This window comes from Microtus pennsylvanicus, chromosome X, assembly GCF_037038515.1.
Source record: "Microtus pennsylvanicus isolate mMicPen1 chromosome X, mMicPen1.hap1, whole genome shotgun sequence".
Classification (NCBI taxonomy): Eukaryota; Metazoa; Chordata; class Mammalia; order Rodentia; family Cricetidae; genus Microtus; species Microtus pennsylvanicus.
In genome coordinates, this window is record NC_134601.1 from 119,209,446 (window position 1) to 119,227,705 (window position 18,260).

General features: G+C 39.9%; 1 pseudogene; it reads right to left on the reverse strand.

Annotated features, from left to right (window-relative positions):
• Positions 1-4,446: 4,446 nt before the first annotated feature.
• Positions 4,447-4,957, reverse strand: LOC142840611 (small ribosomal subunit protein eS19 pseudogene; annotated as a pseudogene).
• Between the last annotated feature and the right edge of the window lie 13,303 nt (positions 4,958-18,260).

The window sequence follows — 18,260 nt, forward strand, 5'->3', positions numbered from 1 at the left end:
TCAGTATTGCTCTAGGGTAGGGTCATTTCAGGTTCCCTATCCTCAGCTGCCCAGGGAACTAACTGGGGACCTCAGCTTGGGCACCTGGGAGCCCCTCTAGGGTCAAGTCTCCTGCCCACCCTAAAGTGGGTCCCTTACCTAAGAATTGTGGTTCCGTGCTCCCCTATCCAACCTTCCTTCATCCCGATCCTCCTGTTTCCCCAAGTCCACCCTCCTTCCCTTCTACCTTTTCTCTCCCCCTCTCCCCTAACCCCCATCCCACCCCACCCCCAAGATCCCACTTTTCCCCCCGGCAATTTTGTCTACTTCCCTTATCCAAGAGGATAACTATATGTTTTTCCTTGGGTTCACCTTCTTACTTAGCTTCTTTAGATTCGCCTATTGTAGACTCCGTGAACCCTATTTATGGCTAGAAACCAATTATGAGTGAGTACATCCCATGTTCGTCTTTTTGGGCCTGGGATACCTCACTCAGGATAGTGTTTTCTATTTCCATCCATTTGCATGCAAAATTCGAGAAGTCATTGTTTTTTACCGCAGCGTAGTACTCTAGTGTGTATATATTCCATACTTTCTTCATCCATTCTTCCATTGAAGGGCATCTAGGTTGTTTCCAGGTTCTGGCTATTACAAATAATACTGCTATGAACATAGTTGAACAAATGCTTTTGACATGTGATAGAGCATCTCTTGGGTAAATTCCCAAGAGTGGTATTGCTGGGTCCAGGGGTAGGTTGATCCCGAATTTCCTGAGAAACCGAAACACTGACTTCCACAGTGGTTGCACAAGATTGCATTCCCACCAGCAATGGATGAGGGTACTCCTTCCTCCACAGCCTCTCCAGCAAAGGCTATCCTTGGTGTTTTTGACTTTAGCCAATCTTACCGGTGTAAGATGATATCTCAAAGTTGTTTTGATTTGCATTTCCCTGATCGCTAAGGAGGTTGAGCATGACCTTAAGTGTCTTTTGGTCATTTGAACTTCTTCTGTTGAGAATTCTCTGTTCAGTTCAGTGCCCCATTTTTTAATTGGGTTAATTAGCATTTTAAAGTCTAGTTTCTTGAGTTCTCTATATATTTTGGAGATCAGACCTTTGTCTGTTGCGGGGTTGGTGAAGATCTTCTCCCAGTCAGTAGGTTGCCTTTGTGTCTTAGTGACAGTGTCCTTTGCTTTACAGAAGCTTCTCAGTTTTAGTAGGTCCCATTTATTCAATGTTGCCCTTAATGTCTGTGCTTCTAGGGTTATACCTAAGAAGCGATCGCCTGTGCCCATCTGTTGTAGGGTATTGCCCACTTTCTCTTCTATCAGATTCAGTGTTTTCGGGCTGATATTGAGGTCTTTAATCCATTTGGACTTGAGTTTTGTGCACGGTGATAGATATGGGTCTATTTTCATTCTTCTACAGGTTGACATCCAGTTGTGCCAGCACCATTTGTTGAAGATGCTTTCTTTCTTCCAATGTAAACTTTTAGCTCCTTTATCGAAAATGAGGTGTTCATAGGTTTGTGGGATAAAGTCCGGGTCTTCTATACGATTCCATTGGTCGACTTCTCTGTTTTTATGCCAGTACCACCCTGTTTTCATTACTGTAGCTCGGTAATAGAGTTTGAAGTCAGGGATGGTAATGCCTCCAGAAGATCCTTTATTGTATAAGATTGTTTTGGCTATCCTGGGTTTTTTGTTTTTCCATATAAAGTTGATTATTGTCCTCTCCAGATCTGTGAAGAATTTTGATGGGATCTTGATGGGGATTGCATTGAATCTATAAATTGCCTTTGGTAGAATTGCCATTTTTACTATGTTGATCCTCCCAATCCAAGAGCAAGGGATGTCCATCCATTTTTTGGTATCCTCTTCAATTTCTTTCTTCAATGCCTTAAAGTTCTTGTCAAATAGATCTTTCACTTCCTTGGTTAGATTTACCCCAAGATATTTTATGCTGTTTGTGGCTATCGTGAATGGAGAAGCTTCTCTGATTTCCCTCTCTGCTTCCATATCCTTTGAGTATAGGAGGGCGACTGATTTTTTGGAGTTGATCTTGTATCCTGCCACATTACTAAAGCTGTTTATCAGCTGTAAAAGTTCTTTGGTGGAATTTTGGCGGTCGCTTATGTACACTATCATATCATCTGCGAATAACGAAAGTTTAACTACTTCATTTCCAATTCGAATCCCCTTGATCCCATTATGCTGTCTTATTGCTATTGCTAGAACTTCCAGCACTATATTGAAGAGGTATGGCGAAAGTGGGCAGCCTTGTCGTGTTCCTGAGTTAAGCGGGATGGCTTTGAGTTTCTCTCCATTTAATTTGATGTTAGCTGTCGGCTTGCTGTATATAGCTTTTATTATATTTAGGTATGATCCTTGTATCCCTAATCTCTCCAAGACTTTTAACATAAATGGATGTTGAATTTTGTCAAATGCTTTTTCAGCATCTAATGAAATGATCATATGGTTTTTTTCTTTCAGTTTATTTATATGATGGATTACATTGATAGATTTTCGTATGTTGAACCAGCCCTGCATCTCAGGAATGAAGCCTACTTGATCATAATGGATAATTTTTCGGATGTGTTCTTGGATTCGGTTTGCCAGTATTTTGTTGAGGATTTTTGCGTCGATATTCATGAGTGAGATCGGCCTGTAATTCTCTTTCCTGGTTGAGTCTTTGTGTGGTTTTGGTATCAGAGTAACTGTAGCTTCATAAAAGGAATTTGGTAATGACCCTTCTGTTTCTATATTGTGGAATACATTGAGGAGTATAGGTATTAGGTCTTCTTGGAAGTTCTGGTAGAATTCCGCATTGAAACCATCTGGTCCTGGGCTTTTTTTGGTAGGGAGGTTTTTGATAACAGCTTCTAGTTCTTCGCGACTGACAGGTCTGTTTAGCTTGTTCACCTGGTCCTGATTTAATTTTGGTAAATCATATTTATCTAAGAAAGTGTCCATTTCTTTTACATTTTCCAGTTTAGTGGCATACAAGCTTTTGTAGTAAGATCTAATGACTCTCTGAATTTCCTCTGTGTTTGTGGTTATGTCCCCCTTTTCATTCCTGATCTTATTAATTTGCAAATTTTCTCTCTGCCGTTTGATTAGTTTGGATAGGGGTTTGTCAATCTTGTTGATTTTTTCCAGGAACCAGCTTCTTAATTCATTGATTCTTTGGATTGTTTTTTGTGTTTCTATTTTGTTGATTTCAGCCCTCAGTTTGATTATTTCCAGTCTTCTACTCCTCCTAGGTGAGTCTGCTTCTTTTTTTTCTAGAGCTTTCAGGTGGGCTGTTAAGTCTCCAATATGTGCTTTCTCTGTTTTCTTTAAGTGGGCACTTAGTGCTATGAACTTTCCTCTCAGGACTGCTTTCATAGTGTCCCATAAGTTCGAGTATGTTGTTTCTTTATTTTCATTGAATTCAAGGAAGACTTTAATTTCTTTCTTTATTTCCTCCTTAATCCAGGTATGGTTCAGTAGTTGACTGTTCAGTTTCCATGAGTTTGTAGGCTTTCTGGGGGTAGCATTGTTGTTGAATTCTAACTTTAATCCATGGTGGTCTGATAAGACACAGGTGGTTAGTAATATTTTTTTGTAGCTGTGTAAGTTAGCTTTGTTACCAAGTATGTGGTCAATTTTCGAGAAGGTTCCATGAGCTGCAGAGAAAAAGGTATATTCTTTCCTATTTGGGTGGAATATTCTATAGATGTCTGTTAAGTCCATTTGCTTCATTACCTCCATTAATTCTCTAATTTCTCTGTTAGGTTTCTGTCTGATTGACCTGTCCATTGGTGAAAGAGGAGTGTTGAAGTCTCCTACTATTAGTGTGTGCGGTTTGATGGCTGCCTTGAATTTTAGCAATGTTTCTTTTACATACGTGGGTGCTTTTATATTAGGGGCATAGATATTCAGGATTGAGATTTCTTCCTGATGAATTTTTCCTGTTATGAGTATAAAATGTCCCTCTCCATCTCTTTTGATTGATTTAAGTTTGAAGTCAACTTTGTTAGAAATTAGTATGGCCACACCTGCTTGTTTCTTAGGTCCATTTGCTTGATAAGCCTTTTCCCAGCCCTTTACTCTGAGTAGGTGCCTGTCTTTGTGGTTGAGGTGTGTTTCTTGTAGACAGCAGAATGTTGGATCCTGTTTTCGTATCCAGTCTCTTAGCCTGTGCCTTTTTATAGGTGAGTTGAGTCCATTGACATTAAGTGATATTAATGACCAGTGGTTGTTAACTCCGGTCACTTTTTAAGTAGTAGGGTTTGTGTGTTTCCCTTCTTTGAGTTGCGCTGGTGAAGGGTCTCTAGATGTCTGAGTTATTGAGGTCTTTGTTGGACTCCTTGGTTAGTGATTTTCCTTCTATTATTTTCTGTAAGGCTGGATTTGTGGCTACGTATTGCTTAAATTTGTTTTTATCCTGGAAAATTTTGTTTTCTCCATTTATGGTGAACGAAAGCTTTTTTTTTTTTTATGAATGAGGCAATTTATTAACCCAGCATCCTTTGTCCTAATGCTTCTTGTTGGCAGCTGCCACCTGTCCGGCAATCCTGTCCAGATCTCTCTGTCCCTGAGGTGTTAGCTTGTGGCCCCCGTCCTGGTCCTTTTCCACCATTTTCAGTCCCTCCAGGGCTTGGAGAACGCGGCGGGCCACACTCTTGGAGCCTCTGCTGAAGTGGCTGGGCCTGACACCGTTTCTCTGCCGTCCTCCATAGATCTTGGTCATGGAGCCAACCCCGGCACCACCACGCAGATACAGGTGCCGTGCTGTAGAGGCAGCTCGCGTGTAGAACCAGTTCTCATCATAGGGGGCAAGCTCTTTATGTTTGGCCAGCTTGACTGTGTCCACCCATTCGGGGACTTTCAGCTTCCCGGACTTTTTGAGGAAGGCTGCCAGAGCTCTGACGAACTCCTGCTGGTTAACGTCTTTTACAGTAACTCCAGGCATCGTGCGGCCTCCGCGCGGCTAGCCAGGGGAGGCAATGTATTTTTGTATATTGGAAATAAAGAGAGATAATCCAGGTACTTGTCAACCATCAGAAGTCAAACCTGAACGCCTTTGAGTAACTAGTACAGCTAAGTGGGAAAGAGAATTAAGTAGTGCTGGTTTGCACAAAGGTATACATTCTCCAGTTTGTGTGTGCGTGTACCATGTAATGGCAACCACACGTGGATCTAACTTCAAAAGGAAATGAGCCAGCATACTGTTAGAGTCCAGTCAGTCCAAAGGTAATAAGATAATATGGAGATAAAAGATAACATAGAGAACAATGGAGCGTAAAGACAGGTGAGCTCTTTTCCTGAATTGCAATCTCAGGACCACAGACGTTGCACAGACATACTAACGCTAATCTTAGAGAAGCTACCCTTGTGAATGTGGATAATATATTGAGAGAAGCTTAATTAGTTTGGAAGGTGTTGAAGTAGCAGAGAAGCCTAATGAGCTGGTTGTGCCATACTCAGAACTGATGGAGGAAGTCTTCTCTCCTGAACACTTCTTGGGAAATAAAAATGTATCCTTAACAAATAAATGTAATGCCAAGGAAAAGTCAGGTAACAGTTGACTAAGTAGCATAATGTAAAGACCCTGGGAGAAATATTATCTTATTCTAAAAAGAAACCTATCTTGTCATTTCTGAAGAACTCAGCAAATGCACATCCTGCACTCCATGCTTAATGAAAGAAAAGATGACACGGAACAGGATCAACCCAAACAAGGCAGCAACATTGAATTTGAAACCATTTCCACTGATGATATGCTTAAGTAAAACTGCAGGGGAAGTTCCTGGAAAGTAACAGGTGCAGCTTACCTCTGAGTTTTATATCTTCTTACACAGCCTTGTAAATAAGACCAAGACATTTCACTTTCTTAATAGCCAGAAGGAAAAACAAGACTATGTACTGACTAAAGACCCTTTCACAAGCCACTGGCTCTCAATCCTCACTGCTGTTGAAACATTTCTCCCAGTTTGAAGTCCTATCGTGGTCATGCTATTGCTGTTAGGACGACAAGTGAATATTTAGTATAACGTGTGATGCCCTGGATGATTGACTCCCTGCCTCTATCCCTCATCATTTCTTGCTCATACTGGAGCTTTTGGCCATAGGCATATGTGCTCTCACCACTTGCAGCATGGGTTTTTTTCCTCTGGGCAAAACACAATCAATGCCATCTTGGAATAGAGATAAATTTTTCTGCTAACCATGGCAACAAAATAAGCAGAAAAATGCAGCAATAGCTAGATCCATACTAACAGTAATGGAGTTCTTGACACTCTCCAGTAGAAGAGCATGTGTCCACAGAACCCTTACTAAGGATTTCAGCTATTACTCCCCCTTGTCCCCCAGCTGCAAATTATCTTGGGAATGCTAGAGTATATAGGAAGTGGAAGGCTCACCGAAAGGGAGACACCATGATGCAGATTCCATGACGTCATCATTCGTGATGGGCTGGGATTTTGCAGCAACTGTATTGAGGTCACTCATGCTCTATTCATGCTTCTCCAAATGAGCCCAATGAATGCATTGGTTCAGCCAGCTGGATTTGGGTAGAAACCTTCCTTTGGCCTTCCATTGGTTAATGTACCACTACTCTCCTCTGACTTGGGTTGCTCCTGTTGTCTGCCATCTTTCGTGTGTGCCTTCCCCATGAAGAACCCACTCTCACATTCAAGACTCCTCTCTCTTGGTCAATTTTAATAATCTTGGCTTTGAGCTCTTTACTGAATTATATGTTTTTCTCTTGATCCGTCCACTAAAAATTATTTCTTTTGTTTTTGAGATAATATAATTACATCTTTTCCTTCTTCCCTTTACCCCCTCCAAACCCCCTGATATGTCCCTCCTTGCTCTTAAATTTATGGCCTCTTTTTTAATTAATTATTCTTATGTACATGTACATTCCTAAATACATAAGCACACCATGCTCAACCTGTATAATGTTACTTATATGTGTGTATTTCCAGGGCTGACCACATGGTATTAGATAACCCATTGATGTACTCTTCCCTGGTTTTGTCCACTCTCCGTGTTCCCTAGTTGCCTGCAGTTCTTTGTATAGGATTTTGGCTACCTGGGAATTTCCCTGTTTAAAACTTAAAACAGTTTCCAGAAAGTTAGATAATTGCATTTTATTTGATCTTACACTAGCAAGCTGACATTCCAACAAGGATATGATTATGTTGATTAGTCTATTGTTTCTAATTTTAAAACTGCCTATGCAATGAGAATCACTTCAAAAATACTTTTATGAGTCACACACTTATTAGAATTATGAGACTTATTCTTAAGCCTAGATACTCTTAGATCCTGCATACTATAATACTCATGAAATCCTAGTATTTAAAAAAATGTTTTTAATCCCATGTGTGAGTGCTTTGCCTGTCTTTTTGCATGTGTACTGCATGCATGGTACTTGAGGAGGCCAGAAGATGGTTCCAGATTCCCTAGAACTTGAGTTAAGAATGTTTGTAAGTCATCGCATGGGTACTAGAAACCAAATTTGGTTTGGGTCCCCTGCAAGAACAGAAAGTGCTCTTAACCACTGAATCATCTCTCCAACCAGAATCCTGTCATTTTGCAAATCTATCTATCTATCTATCTATCTATCTATCTATCTATCTATCTATCTATCTATCTATCTATCTATCTAATATTTATTCATCCATCCATCATTTACTTCTGTCAGCTCCAAGTGTGCATCATGTCAGATCCTTGTAATACCCTCTTAATGGGTTTTTCTGCTTTTGGATTGTTTCATATGTAGACTTAGACCCTTCTTTATGAAGCTTTTGTGAACCAATTAAATGATAAAGTCACGCTTGGATTCCAAATCTTGAGTGATCTCCTGTACCATCCACCATCAAAGCACAGTCCCTTAAAACACCACCAGAACACAGTCTTCCAGTTGCCCAGGCCCCACCTCTCTTGGTTTTAGGCCCCTTGCAGTGTGGTATTTTCTTGCCGTCTCTGAAATATGAGGGGTCTACTCCTGTTCAGTTCTCTTAATCTGGAAGAAATATCTCAATATCAATAAGGGTTATTACATTGCCTCCTTTATGTCTTTGCTCAAATGCTCCCTGGACACTGAAGATTATTTTTCTCCCAATTGCAACCCCAGCCCCACAAATGCCCACATAACTGCTATTATCCCCTTTCATATATTATTTTTCTATGATTTGTGTATCCTCCTCTTACATGCAAAGTATCATTCTTATTGTCCACAATCTCATCTCAGGTGAATAATGGATGCCCAATTATCATAGAAGAGTATTTCAGGAATAGTCAGTATGAAGCAGGAGTTTATTACAGTGATTTTAACATAGGTTTAAGCATGGGATTTATAGAAAGAGGTTGTATTAGTCAGCATTTTCCAGAGGAACAGAACCGAAGGAATTAATACACACACACACACACACGATTTATCAGAGTGGCTTATAGACTGGGTCCAAGTAGTCTAGCAATGGCTGTCTCCAAGGATCCTGTAGTTGTTCAGTCCATGAGACTGGATACCTCACAAGTCCAAGTCTGGTTCTGGAGTCCCAGGGAAGTCCTAGAGAGCTGCTGGTCTTCAGTCCATGATGGAATCCCGAAGAAGTAGGTTCTAATATCAACAAAAGAAGGCCTCAGCAGCAGAATAGGTGAATTTGAATGAGATCATAGAGTTATTCAAAAGAAGCATTAGATAAAACTACAGTTGATAAGGCAAAGTCCAGTCACAAGGTTTGCAGAAAGAAACTAAGATATTTTGTTGTTGTTGAAACAGGGTTTACTATATAGTCCTCACTGACCTAGAACTGGCTATGCAAATGAGACTGGCCTTGAACTCACAGAGATCCACCTGCCTCTGCCTCCCAAGTGCTGGGATTAAAGATGTGCACCACTACTCCTAGCTCTAGGATGCATTTTTTACTGCAAACATAGTTTATAGTCTTATTTGTAAAAGTCCCAGAAGTTTCAGGGTTATATCTAGGAAAAGAGTAAAGTCATATTCAAAACTCATAGAGGCTTAGGTCTTAAGAATACAGTTCAGGGCCTGGAAAGATGGCTAACTGGTTTAGAGCACTTGTTGCTCTTCCAAAGGTCAGAGTTTGGTTCCCAGCACCCAAGACACATGACTCACAACTGCCTGTAACTTCAGCTTTGGGGATCTGACACCCTCTTCTGTCTTCCACAGACACTGATATATATATACACACACACACATGCAAACAGACTCACATTCATACAGGTAGATGAATAATAAGATGTATTAAAATGTCTCATTGATTTTTTTTCAGTTTTTAATTGTTTTTATTGAACTATATATTTTTCTCCACTCCCCTCTCTTCCTCCCCCTTCCCCTTCCACCTTCTCCCATTGCCCCCATTCTCCCAATTTACTCAGGAGATCTTGTCTTTTTCTAGTTCCCATGTAAATTATATCTATGTATGTCTCTTTTAGTGTCCTGTTTGTTGTCTAGGTTCACTGGTATTGCGAATTGTAGGTTGGTTTTTCTTTGCCTTATGTTTAAAAGCCACTTATGAGTGAGTACATGTGATAATTGTCTTTCTGGATCTGGGTTACCTCACTCAATATGATGTTTTCTAGATCCTTCCATTTGCTCGCAGATTTCAAGATGTCATTTTTTCTGCTGTGTGGTACTCCATTATGTAAATATACCGCATTTTCCTTATCCATTCTTAGGTCAAGGGACATTTAGGTTGCTTCCAGGTTCTTACTATGACAAATAATGCTGCTATGAACATAGTTGATCACATGTCCTTGTGGTATGATTGAGCATCTTTTTGGTATTTGTATCTGAAATATCTGTGTTTGAAAAGAATATTGTAGCTATGTAGGCAACTGCCACAGAAAATTTGTTAATTGTGTTGGAATTCTTAGTCCAGCTGACAAGAGAGACTTCTAGCAGACTGCAGTGAGGGGTTCCTTTGCCTTCCCATCTCCCCTTCATTTTCCTTGTCTTTTCATCCTGTCTCGCCCATCAATTTGCTTATGACCAGCTGATCTTTTATAGACCATATATTTTATAAGAGTAAGCTTTTTTCTTTCCTTTCAAGTCAGTGCTACTATCTCGTAGGATGAGAATAGCTCCTGATGTGTAATGGCTACTAAAAAACTATTAATGTGTATGATGCCATCCCATTAGTTAGGTCCTGGTTTGAATAAAAAGGAGAAAAGGAGCCAAGCACCAGTGTTCATCTCTCTATGCTTCCTGGATGTGAATGCAATACGACCAGCTACCAACTCCTGCCTCCATGACATCTTCACTATAATGGACTGTACCTACCCTTGTTGGGGAATAGTAATTGAAAATGTGTTACATTGTTTACGCTGTGGAACATTTGCTTTAATAATGCAAAGATGTGCTGCGTTCTTTAATGTTGCATTTGTTTAACTCTGTGAAGTTGTGTCATTTTGCCTGTCTAAAACACTTGATTTGCCTAATAAAGAACTGAACAATCAATAGCCAGGTAGGAGAAAGGATACGCAGAACTGGCAGTCAAAATAGGAGGAGAAATTTGGGATGAAAAAGATTGGGGAACAAAAGGAGAAGGAGGGGAGGTCTCCAGGAGCCAGCAACCCAGCTACACAGCAAGCCATGGTGTAAGAAGGAAAGAAAGGTATATTGAATAGAGAAAGTAAAAGTCCAGAGGCAAAAGGTAGACAGGATAATTTAAGAAAAACTGGCTAGAAACAAGCCAAGCTAAGCCAGGGCACTCATAAGAAAGAATAAGCCTCCACGTGTTACATTTGGGAGCTGCGTGGTGGACCCCCAAAAAGTCAAAGAATAAGAAGAGTAAAATACTCTTACTACATACCCTCAAACAGTGGGTCAAAATACAACCTCCCTTTCTTCATTTTTTCCTCAAAGTATTTCATCAGAGCAACCATAAAAGTAATTAATACAGTGGTGCTTGTGTAAAACAGCATTAGAAATATGCTTGGCTCACTTTTGAAAATTTGAGGATGAATTTGGAGCTAGCTTCTTAGAATGACATGATTTCATCCAAGATTTGATTTAGTATGTATGGTATTTCTTTTATGTGATCTAAAATGCAGGCATGTAAGATGTGTGGGGATCCTGGTACAGATAACATAGAATATAACCTTTTCCTCTTCCTACCAGGTTCTATTCCTATATTTGAAGTTGTAATGGAATTTGACCTTTTTATTTTAAAAACACAAGTCATTTTGATTGGCAGAATTTAAGAAGTATATTGTTTTGTGTTGTTTTTGTTGATGTATGTCAGTAATGGACACAAATACAAATTTAGTTTATTTATTCTCAACTTCTACTTATTTTGCCTCTAAGGGACACTTGGCAATGTTTAGAGACACTATTGATAATTGTGGGGGGGTGCAGGAGAGACAGACAGACACAGAGAAAGAGAGACAGAAAGAGAGAGTGAGTACTCACGGCTAGCATTTGGTGGGTGTTGGTCAGGGATACTGTGAAACATTGTGAAATGCACAGAACAGTCCCTAAACAGTTATTGAGGTCCCAATGTGAGTAGTGCTGAGATTGAGAAAAGTGACGGAGGTAGGGATATCCAATGTATGGAGGAAGCAAATGTGGGAAAGAGAAGGCTCTCAGAGCTCTATTTCAGAGGTCCTGTTCTGTAAGCTTTGAGCCGATGATCTCATCTTGAGTCTTTTGCAGATTCTTTCTGCTTAATGGCACAAGAAAGTTTGAAATTCCATTCCAGCTGGCGGCTGTAACGGAGTGTGGACTGTTATCTGAGGACTCGATTTGGTTGGCTGACTTACTCATCAGTACATTGCTGTACCCTGCCACATGTGACTGAGGAACTGAGCAGGTCCGGAGGCTGAGGAAAGCTACTGCTGACCTGAGAAAATAAAAGCGACAGAAATAAATCAAGACCAATCAGAGAAGTTATTTAGCTTAGGGTAGGTTATGCTAGGCATGGCTTCTCTCCGAAACAACAGACAGGGGTTGAAAGCATTTTAGGGCAGAACAGGAGGGAGGAAAAGCCCAGACATGCAAGCAGAGATCCTGGAAGCAGGAGGCAGAACCTGGATCTCTTTCTGTTCATTTTTCCCCTCATCGATTCAGATTCTCCCTGTCTCTTTCCCTGCTTTCCCTCCTTCAGCCCCCACCAGTCCCACACGTCACAAACAAGGATAACTAACGAGAGAACGAGTTACTCACTGACATTGAATAGTCTTCCCTTTCACCCTCTCATTCATTTTTAAAACCCATGTGCCAGTTGTCAGGGTTCGGGGGGAGATGAAAGGGTTTAACATTTACAAATTTACTTTCAGATCAAAGTTACCCTTTAGACATCTAAATGTCCTAGACAGCCCCAGCCTGTGCAAATGTGTGACATCCCATTCACAGCAATATCCAAATCTTCCCTGCTCCTGAACCTTAGTCCGAATCCAAAAGCTCTCCTGGTACTGTGAGGGAAGTTCTCAGAGTAGGGTTTCATATGGAGCCTCAGTGGACAAACCTGGGCACTCCTGGCCATCTGTGCCTGTGAACGCCACTGCAGTGCCCATGGGTTCTATGGCTTCTCACCTAGGCACAGCTGCTACTGAATGGTGTTCCTCATCTGCTGCTGTTGGTTGTAGTGTTTAAGCAAAATGAGGGCCTTCACCCCCTGTCTATTACCTAGACTTATACAGCCTAATTTTATAAGCTGACACAAATGTCTGACTTTTGTGTTTAATGTGTCTGTCTATGGAGGCTCAAAATTAATTCATCTGTCCAAGCGTGTGTTTAGATAGAAGAGAATGGAAAGAAAGGGATGATAGTTGTTCTGGTTAGCTTTGACCATCAACTTGACACAGCCTAGAGACATCTGAGAGGAGCATCTCAATGGAGGAATTGCTTAGCTCAAATTCGCCTGTAAGCATGTCTTTGGGGGATTGTCTTCATAGCTAATCAAGGTAGGAGGGTCCACTCCACTATAGGTGGTACCATCCTTGGCAGGTCCCGAACTGTGTAAGGAAGCTAGGTAAGTATAAACCAGTGTGAGCGTCAGCAAGTAAACAGCATTCTTCATGTTTCCTACTATACTCCTTTGACGGTGAAGTTATTTCCATGGTCAGAGGTAGGTCTGTATGGGAAACCAAGCAGGCTTGCCTTCAAGTTCCTGTTTTGGCTTCCCTCACTGATGGGAAACCTAGAGTTGCACGCCAGATAAATCCTTTCCTGTCCTAAATTGCTTTAGTTGTAATGCGTTACCATAGTAACAGAATGAAACTAGAATAGTGGCAGACATCCTTTCACCTCTCGACTGAAATCTTCCCTGTCTCCTAGGGGCGCCTGTGGTAGTTTGAGTAAATATTCCCCAGTAGACTCATGTATTTGAATGCTTAGTCCATAGGAAGTAGTACTATTTGGAGGTATGGCCTTTTTGGAGTAGGGGTGGCCTTGTTGGTGGTAGGGTATCACTGTGGAAGTGGTTTTTGAGGATATATATATATATATATATATATATATATATATATATATATATATATGCTCAAGCCATGCCTAGTGAGATAGTTCATTAGTTCATTTCCTATTGCCTGAGGATCAAGATGTAGAACTCTAAGCTACTTCTCCAGCACCATGTCTGCCTGCCTGCCTCCATGTCCTGCCATGATGATAATGGGCAACTCTGGAACTGTAGCTATCCCCAATGAAATATTTTCTATTATAAGAGTTGCTGTGGTCACAGTGTCTCTTGGTAGCAATAGAAACACTATTGTGGTTGCTGTCTCACTATGTAAGCTCTTGGTTACTGCTCCAGTGCCATGCCTGCCTTCCTACTGCCATGCTCCCTGTCATGATAGTCATGGACTCATCTTCTGAGTCTTAAATTTAATAAACTCTTTCTATAATCTTCTTGGTCATGGTATCTTATTATAGCATTGGAAAAGTAGCTAGAACACTCCTGAAGTATATGAACTTAGGATAAGAGATACTTTGAGAATAAGCATCAGCCCTCTGAACTGGTTTCACTTGTGCTCCTGGGGTTTCTGGTGTGGCTGTTCTGTTAATACAAACATCCATATGAAAAAAGGATTATAGTTTGTATCATAGTTTATGAAAATGACAGCCCTGAATTGGGCAGTGCACAACCCAAACAATCATATATTGTGAACCGATTTACTAAATCATCTAAATTCTTCACTAATTCCACTGATAAGCCAATAAAGTGCTAGTCTTAGATAGATACTCCAAATGCCTAAAGAGTCATTTCAATATCTATCTATCTATCTATCTATCTATCTATCTATCTATCTATCTATCTATCTATCATCTATCTATCTCTGTCTATCTCAGACTTCATTGCAAGGCCTTACTTCAGTATCTGCTGAATATCATCTCACAACTAAATTCTAAGAATCTTTACCCTGATTAGAGTCTGTGATGCCTCAGCTAGAACTTAACCAGAATCTCAACAAACATGTTGAGAAGCTTCAGCTATTTCTCATTTTTATACATTGCATTCTGAAGAATTATTCTCCATGCTTAGACTTGGAAGTCCAGAGTCTGTGGTTCTGATATCTTCATATTTTGAACAGCTGCATAAGCAACTTTTGCTTTCTTCCTATTCCTTAAGACCCCCATGCCACACCGAATCTGGAACTTGGCAGTATAACATGTGCTTTGTCAACTTGTGAGTTGGGACTGACAAATAGAAACTGAAATAACATATCAGGAGACTGTCGCTATGTGTCATATATCTGGTTCAATCTTCAGTTTAAAGCCTTGCTGGTAATAGAAGTGGTGACTGAGAAGTGGGAAAAAAGATTTGGACTCCCCATCAGAATGTCAATCAGTGAAATATCCTGACAAGATGACATATTATCTTCAGTGAAAGCATCACTGACGGATGCTCTAACATTGGATTAAATTCCCCAACCACAATCTAATCTCATTTTAGGATCTGGATCTCTTCTTGGAATTTGTTGTGTCAAAAACTATTTGTACTTTGGAACATATTTTATTACTTATTTAATCATATACACTCACACAAAAGAATATATCCCACCTTCAAAATGTAAGAAGACAGCCCATAGAAACATGTCAGTATTGTAACAAAGAATATTTTTTCCTTAGTTAGTAGATGGATGTGTCAGTCCCTCCAGCTGTTAACCCAATCTATTAACAGCTCACACAGATGTGTCCTTTGAATTATCTGTTTTGCTACACTATACACTTCCATATTCTTGGCAGTTCTTGCTCACTTTAATGTCTCTGGAAGGGCTGGGGAGATGACCCAATGGGTAACATGCTTGATGTGTGCATAAGAACATGTTTTCAGATCCTCAGTGCCACACACACACACACACACACACACACACACACACACACACACACACACAATGTCTAGAAATATCATACTGACTATGTACTTTATGATGTAAAGATTACTATAAAAGTTAACTAAGCCTTCTAAGTATTTAATTTCTTATTTCACTTAATGACAAGGAGCTAAACTTTTAGTTCCAAATCCCACGCATACTCTGTATCACAGGAAATTGCACACCTGTTCTTCCCTCTATGTGGGACATTCCCCTATCCCGTTCCTATTCTATTCCCTCAGCAGTTGCTGGGTTAACTTTCCCTGAGAAGGATTTCATGATCCTTCCTCATTGATGGATTCCTTTCCCGTGAATAATTCTGAATGTCCCGGATGAACATTTTTTTTTGTTATGGTTTGACACTAACTCCTTTTAAAATACAATTTAAATTGTATTTATTTATTTGTGTGTGTTGTGATGTATATGTGATGTGCATATGAAAGTGCTTCTATGTGACTTTGTGTGAGCACGTGAGGACTGGAGCAGGGCAGAATATATCTTTCTCTGGCATGTTCCATCATACTACTTTAGGACAAGGTTCCTCACTGAAACAGGAAGTTGCCTAGTGGGACTTTAGGATCAGCCTATTTCTGCTCCATTATTCTGGGGTTGCAAGCACACCTACTCACGCCTGGTTTTTTACATGGATGCTGGGGATTTGAACTCAGGTCATTATGCTTGCAGCTAAGAGAGCTAATGAGTCATATTCCTAGCCCTGTGCTTTTATGATTTGCGACAGAGTCTCATGTATTTCAGGCTGGCATGAAACTTTCTATATAACTGAGTATCCTTGAACTTTTGATCCTCCTGCCTCGCCTCCTGAGTGCTAAGATTGCAGGCATGCACAGCTACATCCAATTTATGTGATATTGTGAATTGAGTCCAAGGCTTCATGCATTCCAGGCAAGCACTCTACAAATTGAGCTATATCCCAAGTCCCTTCGACACTCATTTCTAATAGCTTGTTTGCTTTCTGTCTTCAGAGTAAATTTTAAGCTTTTGAGGGTATTCAGTCTCTCTCATTCACCTATGCCTAGTCATTCCTAGCTTATGCAGAAAGTACACATGTCATTCAACAAGTATTTGTTGAATTAAGAATTAAATACTAGCTCAATCAGCTATTCATTCCAATTTAATGTCTTAAAATTCATGCCCATCTCTTGTACATAATATCCAATTTCCAATCGACAACAGCTCCTTATTTCTATCTTCCTTAGGTGGCTATTTGAGAAATTTAGGCAAATCAACAAAGATGCAGAAAGATGCCCTTTAATTTGCCTTCTGTCAGTATGGACACAGTCCTCCAAAGTCTGCTGTATTCAGAACAACACACTGTGATTGGAATCACTCTCGTGCCCTTGGGAGAATGGAGAGCTGTCCTCAGACCAAGAAGAGCTGGTTCTTGACCTTTCTGGTAACCTGTCTTATCAGAGATACTTGAAGCCTCTTGTAAACAGAAGCCTTCTTAAGAGGAGAGGACTTACTAAAATTCTCTTCTTTCGTCTTATTGATTGTGTAGCTGAGTTTCAGCTAATTTAATCTTTGATGGTCGAGCACATGAATCACTTTGAGCGGAGCAGAGCACTAATAGTCTTACCATCGGAGCTAATTTGGGGTGTTCTGAGTTCTTAATTGTATAATAAAATTGAAAAAAATTAAACCAATGCTTTCAGGGTAATTCTATTAAAATGAAATATGGCTTGCTTTTAGTTAAGAGAAAAAAGTATGGCTTTAAGGAATCAAGAGAGAAAAAGTGAACCCTTTCATGAGCCTATTCATTATTCTCAGAAACAAAATGGATTTCCTTTCAGCATGTTGAAATAAAAATGGAGTTCTTTCTAAAATCATGACAAGTTTTATCTAGGGCTATGAAATTTTAAATAGGAAGAATAATAGCAAGGGATGGGTCTTTACCCAGTAACACAGAGATAAATGCTTCTCCTAAGGGTATGTGGATGTAGAAAATGAATTATCCTTGGACCTGCTTAGGTTTGCAGCTCAGAAAACCTGTGGATGGTAGCTTGTATTTTTATGGTCAAAGTGCCATATACTCTTTTCAACCTGGACAATAGTCGATAATAGTTATATTTCAATGTCATTTGATTAAACAAACCACAATAAAAAGTTAAGACGATATAAAAATTCTTAACTATAATGTGCATTGAATTACTATCAAACCCCTTTAATGGATTTGAAGACATGATCAAAAATATTTGAGATACTACTTGATTGTGTTGCATAAAATATTTCTTGAACATATGAATTCATGAACCTTGTGCATACGTTCTGTGACTCCATGTTCATAACCATGGTTGGGGCTTATTTCACTTCATATATTACTTCTAATAAGCTTGACAGTATTTTTAAAAATCATTTTTATAGTTCCATAAGTCTTCCTTTCAGCTGCCCAATCTATGAGACTCTGTATTACCATAACTTCTCCCCTAGTGAGCAGAAGTTTCAGTTATTCACTTTTACTGGATTTTTCAACATCTGATCATTTATTTGTTACTCTTAAAGACTTATTTTTGACTGGACTCGGTAGTAGAAGGTGTGAGCAAGGACAATCTACATCTCTTGGCAATCTATTTCTGATACTTTTCTTTGGCTTCCTTCATTCTCTTGACCGAAAGTTTAGCATATTCTGCAGCCTCTTCCTCATTTTTCTTAGTGTGCTATTTCTTCAGAGAAATGCTTCTGCTTTTGTGACATAGGACACATGGAGTTAACAAGACACGGAGTCTTAGGTGCCTTGGTCCTGAGCTTCTTACCTTTTTCATTTAAAGTCTTTCTGACAACATACTGGTGGACATTATCTCCTTTAGAAAGACTGAAAAACTTACGGATTCTGCTAGTTCTTTTGGACCCTGACCACTGAAGTACAGGCATATCTGTCAGTCCAGGAATATTTCTTTCTCCCTTTTTCACACTCACTAAGTTGAGAATGCTCAGA